Raw genomic sequence first — 11,842 nt, forward strand, 5'->3', positions numbered from 1 at the left:
CGGGTACCAACTTGTTGGTCATGCTGGGCCCCCGGGAAATTTGCCTGCCTCAACAAGGCCCTGACCCCGATGGTAGAGCAAAGATTAAGCGCAGGCTATCCAGGCACGTCAATCAAGTGTTGGAACAATCCTTGTAGTGTTTCATTAACTTCCAGCAGAATAATTGGGTGATAGATTCAGAGTACCTTTATTGTAATAAAATTGCAAAGCATAAAATGAAAATTTCAAACAGTTTCAGATGTAAAATCTATCGTAAAAGATTTTCATTTAAAATTGCCAGTAAAAACTTTGCTACTTTTATAATAGTTGCTGTGTCCCTCACATTTAGTATCATTTTAATCCAGTGTTTCTCATTAACACAGCTGAATTTCAATTTCTTCAGATAATTAGCTAACGGGCGATGAAATACTTCAAACTTAGGACACACCAGAAGTATATGGTACAACGTGTCAGGGACACTACATCCATGTAAACAGAATCTCTCCTGAGGAGGGATCTTCAAAAATCTACCTCAGGTGACATTTGAGGGAAAGATGTTTTAGTGAGCTACTAGAAATGCTCTTCTTAACTGGTGTGTCTCCAAAATTTGGAGATACATGGGCATGGATTTGTAAGATAAGGGAATATCCCAGAAGCGGGGAGAACATACACTGTTGTTAGAGGAGCCCAGAATCTGTGTATCCTGATCTTCTAGTCTCTGTGGTATTAGCTTTAGTATCGGGTGATATTGTTGCCATTTGCAGAGTTTGCTTACAACAACACAGTTCATCAAAGCACTGGCATGTACTCAGTTGAAGTTGTGTATGACTATGAAGCCAAACCACGCCCTGCTTTGGACTTACAGTCATGTGGGTCAGCTGACCTAGAGGTCTAGAAGGCAAAAGCAGAGGCACATGGCAGAGGCTTGTGTCCATCTTGAAAAAGGAAGAAGATAAACAGTGTGTAGATCGTAAAACCCCCTTCAAGGTTCACTGCCTTGTTGTGGCAAGGGGGCTTGTGTTGCTCAGTGAAGCTATGACCTATGCCATGTAGGGCCACCTAAGACAGACTGATCATAGCGGAGAGCTCTGACAAAAGGTGATCCACTGGAGAAGGAAATGGAAAACCACTCGAGTATCTTTGCCATGAAAACCCAATGGACAGTACCAAAAGTACTCAACAATGGCCACAGGATTGGAAAAGTTCAGTTTACATTCCAATCCCAAAGAAGGCAGAGAATGAGAATGACAGAGAATGAGGTGGCTGGATGGAGTCACTGAAGCAGTCGGTGCAAACTTCAATGGACTTCGAGGAATGGTGGAGGACCAGAAGGCCTGGAGGATCATTGTTCATGGGGTCGCGAGGGGTCGGACACGACTTTGCACCTAACAACAACAACAACTGTTTTTTATTGTTTTATTGTGAACTGCTGTGAGTCCAAATGGAATGTGGGATTTGTCAGCTTTCCACAGGACCTGCAAGATGGTGCTCTTCCGCCAGGCATATGGCTGAGGCCAGAGCAGCTCGTAGAGCTGTCAGCTGTGGATCTCTAGCTGAAACCAACTAAGTCCCTTGATCTGAGATAGAGAGTAATAGATCTTTGATTAAATGGGGGAGTGGGTTATATATTTATTATCCACTATCATGATATTGTGTTTTAATTACATTTTAATGGGTTTTTACGGAATTTTATGGTACACATGAAACTTTGTAAACATTTGAAAGCAGCGGTATATAAACATAAAAATCAACCAATCTTGGGCAAGTCCAATTCCACCGCCACCTTGTTCAACATTTTGGATATTTGAAACGGACCCACAAAACACGTTCTTAATTTCTTTGAAGGCTGTTGACAGCACAAATGCTTTGTTGCCAATATCCTTCCACAGCTGCAGCAGGTTCAACCTGCCACAATCTGGTTGGTTTATATAGTACCACAATCTGGTTGGTTTGGTTAGGGAGGGGGGCTGGTTTAGTTGGGTGGGAGTGTCATAGGGAGGGAGAGGGCTCAGAAGGAGAGGGTTGGGTGGTTAGGGTGGGAAAGTAGTGCAGCTGGCTGGGAATTGTTAGGTACTCAGTGGGGAGTTAGTAAGAGGTTTTTCTCCCTCTGAGTTGAATATAGGTGAGGTAGGGCCACCACTTGGGGGTACAATAGGTTGGGCTGGGATACAGACCATAGTAGGCTAGGGGCGATATGGCTGGGGAGGAGGTTGGACAAGAGAAGGACAGGGAGCACAGGTGTTGGTCCTCGGGCCTGGCTGTGGAAACACGGCCTTTACCCGGCTGTACTCGCTGCCCTTCTAACCTCCATCCCATCCCCAGGCATGTGAAGGTGGAGGCATTGGTGGATCTGAGGTTGGTCCTGTGCAATGCAAGGTCAATCAACAACAAGGCCTCAACTCTACAACAGTTTTTTGTGGAGTCCGGCTTGCATGACCGAGACCTGGGTGCAGGATGGTGAGACTGTTGCCTTGAAAGAACTGCCCCCCAGGTTTCTCGGTCCTGCACCAATCTCATACCCGTAATAGGGGAGGGGGGTTGCAATTGTGGTCTGGGAGGCTTTCTCCTACAGGGTTCTCCTGGTGCCTGATATCAGTAGAGTGGAATGTGTTGGCATTGAATGGGACTCGGTTGAGATCTTGGCCATCTAGTTGGTATACCATCCGCCCAATACTCTGCCAGATGCCCCGCTGAGGCTGCTGAAGGAGGCAGCCACCTGGGCTTTGCAGTTTCCCAGGATTTTGATCCTCGGGAACTTCAATGTCCATGTGGATGCACTGTTTTCAGGACTTGGTTCAGATCTGGTGTCATCCATGTGACACTAGGGCTCTCGCAATTTGTTGCCTGGTCCAACCAACTGGCTGGCTTCACCCTTGATCTTCAGTGCTGGGATAGAGGTGGTTCTGGATATGGCTTTGGCTATACCATGGTCAGACCACTATGCCCTGCTGGCTCAGATCAAGATATCACCCCCTCCCCAGTTGGCCAGAGGGTGTATTTTTGCCTGCATGCAGAGACTTATGGATCCAGAATGCTCTGCAGTAGCGATCCCCAACCTGTGGGCCGCGAACCACATGTGGTCCGTCGACTAATTGGAGGTGGGCCACGAAGTACGCACTGTCCCCACCCCCCAGCCCTTTACTTCATCCCCTCGGCCCTTTACAACACACTTCGGGTGTCATTGTCTCCCATCACTCTCAGAGAAACAAGCTCAGGGTTCCCATTGATTTGTCATTGTCATGAGTTAAAATTTCCATGAAAATAAAATGTTCCTTATGTTCATTGTTGTGGCGTGTCTCTATCTTATTTTGAAGGGATGTTTAAACATTACCATAGTGATCAGAGAGCGTTAGGGCAGTGGTTGAGAGTAGAGGAGTAAACTACCCCCCCCCACACCGGGCCTCAGTAAAATTGTCAAGTGTTGAGTGGTCCCCCGTGATAAAAAGGTTGGGGACCACTGCTCTGCAGGACCTGATGCTTCCTGGCAACTTGTTGGCAGCTCTGGTGAAGGACTGGCAGTCCCACCATGGGGCCACCATAGATGTGACAAGTCTCCCCCATCTTATATTGGTGTATTTGGTTTTTCCTACCTAAATGCAGAACTTTACATTTGTCCCCGTTGAACTTCATTTTATTCAGTTTAGCCCACTTCTCAAGCCTATCAAGATCATCCTGTATTTTGATTCTTTGGTTGTGTTTGCTACCCCTCCCAGTTTAGTATCGTTTGCAAATTTAATAAGTATCCCCTCTAATCCCTCATCCAAATCATTTAGAAATATGTTGATCAATATAGGCCCCAGCACAGATTGCTGGGGAACTCCACTTGTTACTCTTCTCCAAGAGGATGCTGAACCATTAACAAGTACCCTTTGATTACAATCTGTCAACCAGTTATCGATCCACCTGACAGAATTACCAACTTGTCAAGAAGAATATCATGTGTAACCTTATCAAACGCTTTACTGAAATCCAGATAAACTATGTCCACAGCATTTCCCAGTAAAGTAGTCACTTTCTCGAAAAAAGAGATAAGGTTGGTCTGACATGATTTATTCTTGCAAAACCCGTGCTGAGTCTTAGAAATCACAGCTCTGTGTTCCAGCTGCTCAAGGACTGACTGTTTGATGATTTGTTCCAAAATTTTGCCCACTACAGATGTTAAGCTGACAGGTCGATAGTTACCTGGATCCTCTTTTTTCCCTTTCTTGAAGATGGGGACAACAAAGAAGAAGAAGAAGAAGAAGAAGAAGAAGAAGAAGAAGAAGAAGAAGAAGAAGAAGAAGAAGAAGAAGAAGAAGAAGAAGAAGAAGAAGAAGAAGAAGAAGAGTTGGTTCTTATATCCCACTTTTCCCTACTCGAAGGAGGCTCAAAGTGGCTTACAGTCCCCTTCCCTTTCCTTTCCCCACAACAGACACCCTTTGAGGGAGGGGAGGCTGAGAGAGCCCTAATATCACTGCTCAGTCAGAACAGTTTTATCAGCACCGTGGCGAGCCCAAGGTCAGCCAGCTGGTTGCATGTGGAGGAGTGCAGAATCAAACCTGGCATGCCAGATTAGAAGTCCGCACTCCTAACCACTACACCAAACTGGCTCTCAAACCACACTCTGGAAGTTGCATTGTTGGTCACTGTTGCTTTAAGCCAGTCATACTTAATTTTTTACCATTGAGAACCCCCCAAAATAGTCTTCAGCCTTTGAGAAACCCCAGAAGTGGCACATCTGTGCAGAATATGGTGTGGTCACTGAGACACTTTTAAGGAAGGCAATGGAACCAGTTCTTCCTGGGGCAAAGGAGGGTTTGGATGATTGTCAGTGTGCTGAGTCTATTGAACACACACTGTTTTAAAATTCTGTTAAGCTCAACCTAATATTGAAAAGGTTGCATTGGGATTTCCTTTCAAAGTGTGATTTCTTCTGAAAAAAAGTCATAAAATATGGCTCAGACTCGCCTCCATTGCTTGTTGACATCATGGAGGGTGGCTGGAGGCGGACGCAATGGGACCAGTGGCCTGTCCATGGTGCACAGAGGAGCAAAATGGAAGCTTTAAATGACATTTTAAACTCATAGGTAACAGGCAGATCCATCAAACTGTGATTTTTAAATGGCCGGCATCCATTTCCACAGCCCATTTCACTTCCCCGTTCCAAAAGGAGGGAAACAAGAGGGACCCGTGATATGGATCCCAGCCTTTTCCACCTTACAGCAGGGAAAGGCTGGAACAGCTGCCAGCCATTTCAAACCCTCCCTTTTGTTTCCCTCTACTTGGAAAGGAAGGAGAAAAATTGAGGTTTTAAAGGGCACCAGCCATTTAAAACTCACGGCTGATGGGTGGACTCTTCAAGCTATGAGTTTTAGTACTCACTTCAGCAGCATGTATACTAAACCAGCTATGAGATTTAAATGGTCAACAGCCATTTCAGTGGCTTGTTCCACTTTCCCTCATTTGGAAAATGGGGAAGCGAAATGGGATTGGCATAATAGAATATTCCTGAATAAGAACTGGGGGGGGGGGGGGAAATCTGCATTTGACTTTAAAATACAGGGAAAATACCAGCAAGGTATTTTTTGGAGATTGTTTTTGGCTCAGGTGAACCAAATGCACATACTTACATGTCCCTATTAGTCATACTTTGTCATCTGAGTATGCAAAATAGATGGAAATTTAATAGCAGAGGCCTGCTGTGATGTCTCATGTTAGTAATAATTATTTACACTGCAGAACATTTACTAACATGCTATAAAGCATTATCATAATTAATATAAATATACATGCCAAATCCATCAAATGCCTTTTATGCTTCAGCAGGGATTCACACCTGCTCATCCTGACAGTAAACAGTCCTTTCCACATAATCTCTGCTGCACTCTGCTTGATTAAAATGTTATTCACCAGACTTAATACAGCTATCTACAGCTTTGTCGTCTGTATGCTTGAATTTCATTGTAGTGGAAGCTGGCAGTATTTTATAGAAAGGTAAGCAGCCTGGTCCTTAAGCAGATGGGAATTCCAACACCCCTGTTTCACACTCAGGACCTCTGCTCAAATATCCCCCCTCTATGCACACACACCATGACAATTACATGACACTTTGCCAAGATCTCTGCCACAGGCTGTGTGTGTCTAACCTGCAGAAGTCTTCCCTGAACAGGCTCCTGAGACACCTATAACTGTTTCCTTTCTCAGGAGCAGAATGTTTGATCTCACAATGGACCTCTTTGTACTTTTACTTAGGCAGGGGTATGTGAAAGATACACATCAACATTTATTACTTGAATAGGTAGTTGTAAGGGGGGGGTATTCGGTATCTCTGTGCCCTGCCATATCTAGGTGCATGAAAATCAAGGGCAATTTGGCATCTCACCCAGAGATTTCAGAACTGTAGATCTAGGGAAAGATTTGAAAGAATTCCCCTTGAGTTCTTATTGACAAACTACATAATACATTTAAATAATAATAATAATAATAATAATAACAACAACAACAACAACAACAACAACAACAATAATAATAATAGGTTCTTAGATGCCGCTTTTATCTACCCGAAGGAGGCTCAAAATGGCTTACAGTCGCCTTCCCTTTCCCCACAACAGACACCCTGTGAGGGAGGTGAGGCTGAGAGAGCCCTGAGATGACTGAAGAACAAAAAGAAGAGTTGGTTCTTATATGCTGCTTTTCTCTACCCGAAGGAGGCTCAAAGCAGCTTCCAGTCGCCTTCCCTTTCCTCTCCCCACAACAGAGATCCTGTGAGGGAGGGGAGGCTGAGAGAGCCCCAATATTCCTGCTTGGTCAGAACAGCTTTATCAGTGCTGTGGGGAGCCCAAGGTCACCCAGCTGGCTGCATGTGGGGAATGAAGAATCGAACCGGCATGACAGATTAGAAGTCTGCACTCACACCAAACTGGCACTCAGTTTGGTCAGGTTGTGTGTATTGGTAGGAGAGAGGTATTTTCAAGTCCCTGTCAAGTCCTCAATAAGCAGACTCACTGTGGCAAAAGGATCTCTTTTTCATAGAATGCAAACAAACAGGTGGCAGGATTGAAACTCCAGACTACAACCTTATTTTAAGTCCCCCAAAGCCCCTCCCCCAATGCAAACCTTGGTGCACTCACGGCATAGCAGACTCTTTTTTTCCCAGGCCAAATGCCTCAAGCTTAAAACACATGTTAACTTCCAGACACTACTTGGCATTCCTAAGAACATAGATCAGTCCCACAAGGTCAAGATGACAAACACCTGCAAGAGAGCTGTGGGGAACCACTGCTTAATTAGACACAGGTTAAAGACAGTTCAAAGGTAACATCTTTCAGTCAAAGCATAAAACAGGACAAGCAGAACATGACAAAAGAAACAGAATTTAAAAAATACAAGGCAAAGCACTGCCTAACATGATCTTGACATTCCATGTCCCCCCTGGCCCAAGTACCCCTCTTCAGGCAGGAACTGGTCTTGGGGGGCAGTGCTCATGAAAGGTCTGCAGCAACCCAGGGATGCCAGTGGCGTCAGGATCCTCCCACGCATTTTCAAAGGAAGGATAATGCTTACTTTTTATAAAGTCCTGCAGGCATCCCCTGTGGAGAAATGAGTCAAGGACCTGTGAAATCTTATAGTGCGCATTCTCACCAACAATGATGGGCATGGGAACTGCATGTTTGTGGGGTGCCGCTTGTCAGGGAGAGGAGCTCTCTTGAGCCAGCTGGAACAAAAACAGAATGCACATGTTTATAAGTTCTTGGTACTTGAACCTCCACAGTGACATGGTGAATAGCCCTGACAATTGAGAATGGACCCACATTTATGTCCCAGCTTCTTGCTGGGTTGTCTACACTGGTTGAAATGTACACCTGGTCCCCATGGCAAAGTTCAATTCAGGGACCTTTTTATGATCTTGTTGTTGTTGTTAGGTGCGAAGACGTGTCAAACACATTGCGACCCCATGGACAATGATCCTCCAGGCCTTCCTGTCCTCTACCATTCCCCGGAGTCCATTTAAGTTTGCACCTACAGCTTCAGTGACTCCATCCAGCCACCTCATTCTCTGTTGTCCCCGTCTTCTTTTGCCCTCAATCGCTCCCAGCATTAGGCTCTTCTCCAGGGAGTCCTTCCTTCTCATGAGGTGGCCAAAGTATTTGAGTTTCATCTTCAGGATCTGGCCTTCTAAGTAGCAGTCAGGGATGATCTCCTCTAGGACTGACCGGTTTGTTCGCTGTGCAGTCCAAGGGACTCGCAAGAGTCTTCTCCAGCACCAGAGTTCAAAAGCCTCAATTCTTTGACGCTCGGCCTTCCTTATGGTCCAACTTTCGCAGCCATACATTGGAACTGGGAAGACCATAGCCTTGACTAAACGCACTTTTGTTGGCAGGGTGATGTCTCTGCTTTTTAGGATGCTGTCTAGATTTGCCATAGCTTTCCTCCCCAGGAGCAAGCGTCTTTTAATTTCTTTGCTGCAGTCCCCATCTGCAGTGATCTTGGAGCCCAGGAAAATAAAATCTGTCACTATCTCCATTTCTTCCCCATCTATTTGCCAGGAATTGAGAGGGCCAGATGCCATGATCTTTGTTTTCTTGATGTTGAGTTTCAAGCCAACTTTTGCACTCTCCTCCTTCACCCGCATCAACAGGCTCTTTAGTTCCTCTTCACTTTCTGCCATTAGAGTGGTATCATCTGCATATCTGAGGTTGTTGATATTTCTCCCTGCAATCTTGATCCCAATTTGTGACTCCCCTAATCCCGCCTTTCTCATGATGTGCTCCGCATACAAGTTAAATAGGCAAGGTGACAGTATACAGCCTTGCCGAACTCCTTTCTCAATTTTGAACCAATCAGTGATTCCATGTTCAGTTCTCACTATTGCTTCTTGACCTGCATATAGGTTTCTCAAGATACAGATAAGATGCTCTGGTATTCCCAACTTTTTAAGAACTTGCCATAATTTGTTGTGCTCCACACAATCAAAGGCTTTAGCATAGTCAATGAAGCAGAAGTAGATGTTCTTCTGGAACTCCCTAGCTTTCTCCATGATCCAGCATATGTTGGCAATTCAATATCTACCTCTTTGAAATCCTGCCTATACTTCTGGAAGTTCTCGGTCCACATATTGCTGGAGCCTAGCTTGTAGGATTTTGAGCATAATTTTGCTAGCATGAGAAATTAGTGCAATGGTAAGGTAATTTGAACATTCTTTGGCATTGCTCTTCTTTGGGATTGGAATGTAAACTGACCTTTTCCAATCCTGTGGCCACTGCTGAGTTTTCCAAATTTGCTGGCATATTGAGTGTAGCACTTTTACTGCATCGTCTTTTAAGATTTTGAATAGTTCAACTGGAATGCTGTCTCCTCCGCTAGCTTTATTGTTGCTCAGACTTCCTAAGGCACATTTGACTTCACATTCCAGGTTCCAGGTCAGTGACTACCCCTTTGTGGTTATCAGGGATGTTAAGGTCGCTCTTGTATAGTTCTTCTGTATAATTTTGCCACCTTTTAAAAATCTCTTCTGCTTCTACTAGGTCCCTACCATTTTGGTCCTTTATCATACCCATCTTTGCATGAAATATTTTCTTAATATCTCCAGTTTTCTTGAAGAGATCTCTGATCCTCCCTATTCTATTGTTTTCTTCTATTTGTTTGCACTGTTCATTTAAGAAGGCATTCTTTTATCTTCTAGCTATTCTCCTGAGCGTGTGCATAAGACTGTGCCGCCCCCAAACTTCCTCCCGGCTAGGCCTCACCGGGGGCCCTTTGTGGCCATGTGGCGTGCATCTTTGCTCCCCCCCACGGAAGAAAGAAAGAAAGCTCTGCGTTGCACTCAGGCCAGCCTCGGACGGCGGCTCTTCCAGGGAGTCCCCCACAACAGTATGACTCCATTCAAAACCATTAAAAATAACATTAGGCAATGAACAATAAAAAGATGGCGATACAGGTAGGGTTACGCACTCTGGCACACTTGGGCGGTGCTTGCTTCGGTGCTCGCTGAATCAGCTGAAGCCTGCCAGAGCACGCAATGCTAATACAGAGTTCTAAACCCCCCCCTCACTCTCTCCCTCTGTCCAACTATAGAGGGCCAAGAGCTCTTTCTCGTTGGGAGCAAGAATCCAGATTCACCATTGCAGAGGGATCCACTGATGGAAACTCTTGACTCACCATGGCCTTAACGATATGCCTGGTGGAAGATTTCCATCTTACAGGCCCTGCGGAAAGTTGCCCATTCCGACAGGGCGCGTCGAACGCACCATGCAAAGCTTTAGTCCCTAGTGGATTGGAAAGAGTTCCCAGTGGGGGGAAAAGAGTGGGTGGGGTCTGAACATGTGTGGGCCCCAAAACTGGCGCACGAGTTTTGTGAGGCTTATCCACAGAAGTCAGCTCCTTCTGTTCCACCAGAGGGGAATTGATTTTGGGAGGGGGCCCTGGGGGGCGGAATGTCAGAAACCCCCATGTATTTCTGCCATGATTTTATCTCTCTTTTTAGTGTTTTCGTGTGTCTGTCTAGCCTGACCTGTATGTCCTGATATAATCCAGATGCTTTCATTTGACATCTCAAGGTTGATTTCCTGCTGTTGTGTTTTATGCATACCAACCTCCCCAAACATTCCTCGCCTCCTCTCCCTTATTGCCCTCTATTTCCCTCCTAATTTGGTTCCTTTAGTTCCCATATCTTCCCATCCCTCGATGATTGGATTATTATGATTTCTATTGAACTGTGCCTGGTTCAAGTTCCCAGGGGAGGGGCAGCCCCCTCAAGCTCCTATACCTCCTACCCTATACGTTGTGAGTCAGTTCTGACTATGCCTTCAATGTAGATGCTTGCATGTCTAATAAAGAAACTTTACTTCAAAGAGGTTGCTTATTTGGAACTCGAAGTCTCTGAACGCAGCAACCTTGACTCCACCGGAGCCCTGCTGTTCTCAGTGTATTTGGACATGACCCCACTACCTGCAGGATTTTATCTGCTGCATTTAAGGGGAAAAGGGTGTTGTGTATGCAGCACAACAGAGGTCGGGAGGTTGGCTGTTTGTGTTAGCATCAGAAATGTATAATTATGCTCAGCATGGTCAGCGGCAAAAAGAAACATGGTCACCAAAGGATCTGCTGGCTCGACATGATCAAAGCCGATACAGGGATGACCATGAACCAACTGAAAGAGGCGGTCATTGATAGAAACATGCGGTGAAAACTTTCCTAGAGAATCGCCGAGGGTCAGACACGACTGAACGGACAGCAGCAGCAGCAGCCTGCGGAATCCAGCCTGCTCTGTGTTGTGGTAAGAACCCAACCAGGCCAATCACAGGCTTTGATGGGAGCCTCTGAAATGTACATTAGTTTTGGTGCTGAGCTGTTGTTTTAGTTCAGTTGCGTGTAATCCTTAAGGAGCTGATGTTTTGGCACATGAACAACTCCACACCTTACTGAGCCCACTATTAAATACGACCATCCAAGGCAGCACACTGTCCTGTGGGCTCTGTGAGCAAAGCCTCATTTCATGCTCAGAGGAAGAAACAGCCCTTCTATGTGATACGTTGGTGAGGGGGGAGTCCCATTTGGCACGCTGCAACCCAGGAAAGGGGGAGGTGAATAGTGTGGGGAGGGAGAATCTTCATGCATAAATCAAACTCTGATCATCATGTGTATATAAAGGAAGGGAATATTTGGTTTTAATCAAAATGGGTTGTTGTTAACCTTTGTAGAATTATCCCTTGTACAGCCTTTGTGCTACATCGTCTCTCATTCACTGAACCTCACATTCCCAAATACCATTGTGGCTTTGAAGTTGTTGCTGACAATTCCTGTTTCAATTGCATCTGCTAAAAGGGGTTTCAGGAAGCTGAAGTTAATTAAGAACTCTCTCAGGTCACAAATGTCCCAAGATTGA

The sequence above is a fragment of the Paroedura picta genome, chromosome 14, assembly GCF_049243985.1.
Source record: "Paroedura picta isolate Pp20150507F chromosome 14, Ppicta_v3.0, whole genome shotgun sequence".
Classification (NCBI taxonomy): Eukaryota; Metazoa; Chordata; class Lepidosauria; order Squamata; family Gekkonidae; genus Paroedura; species Paroedura picta.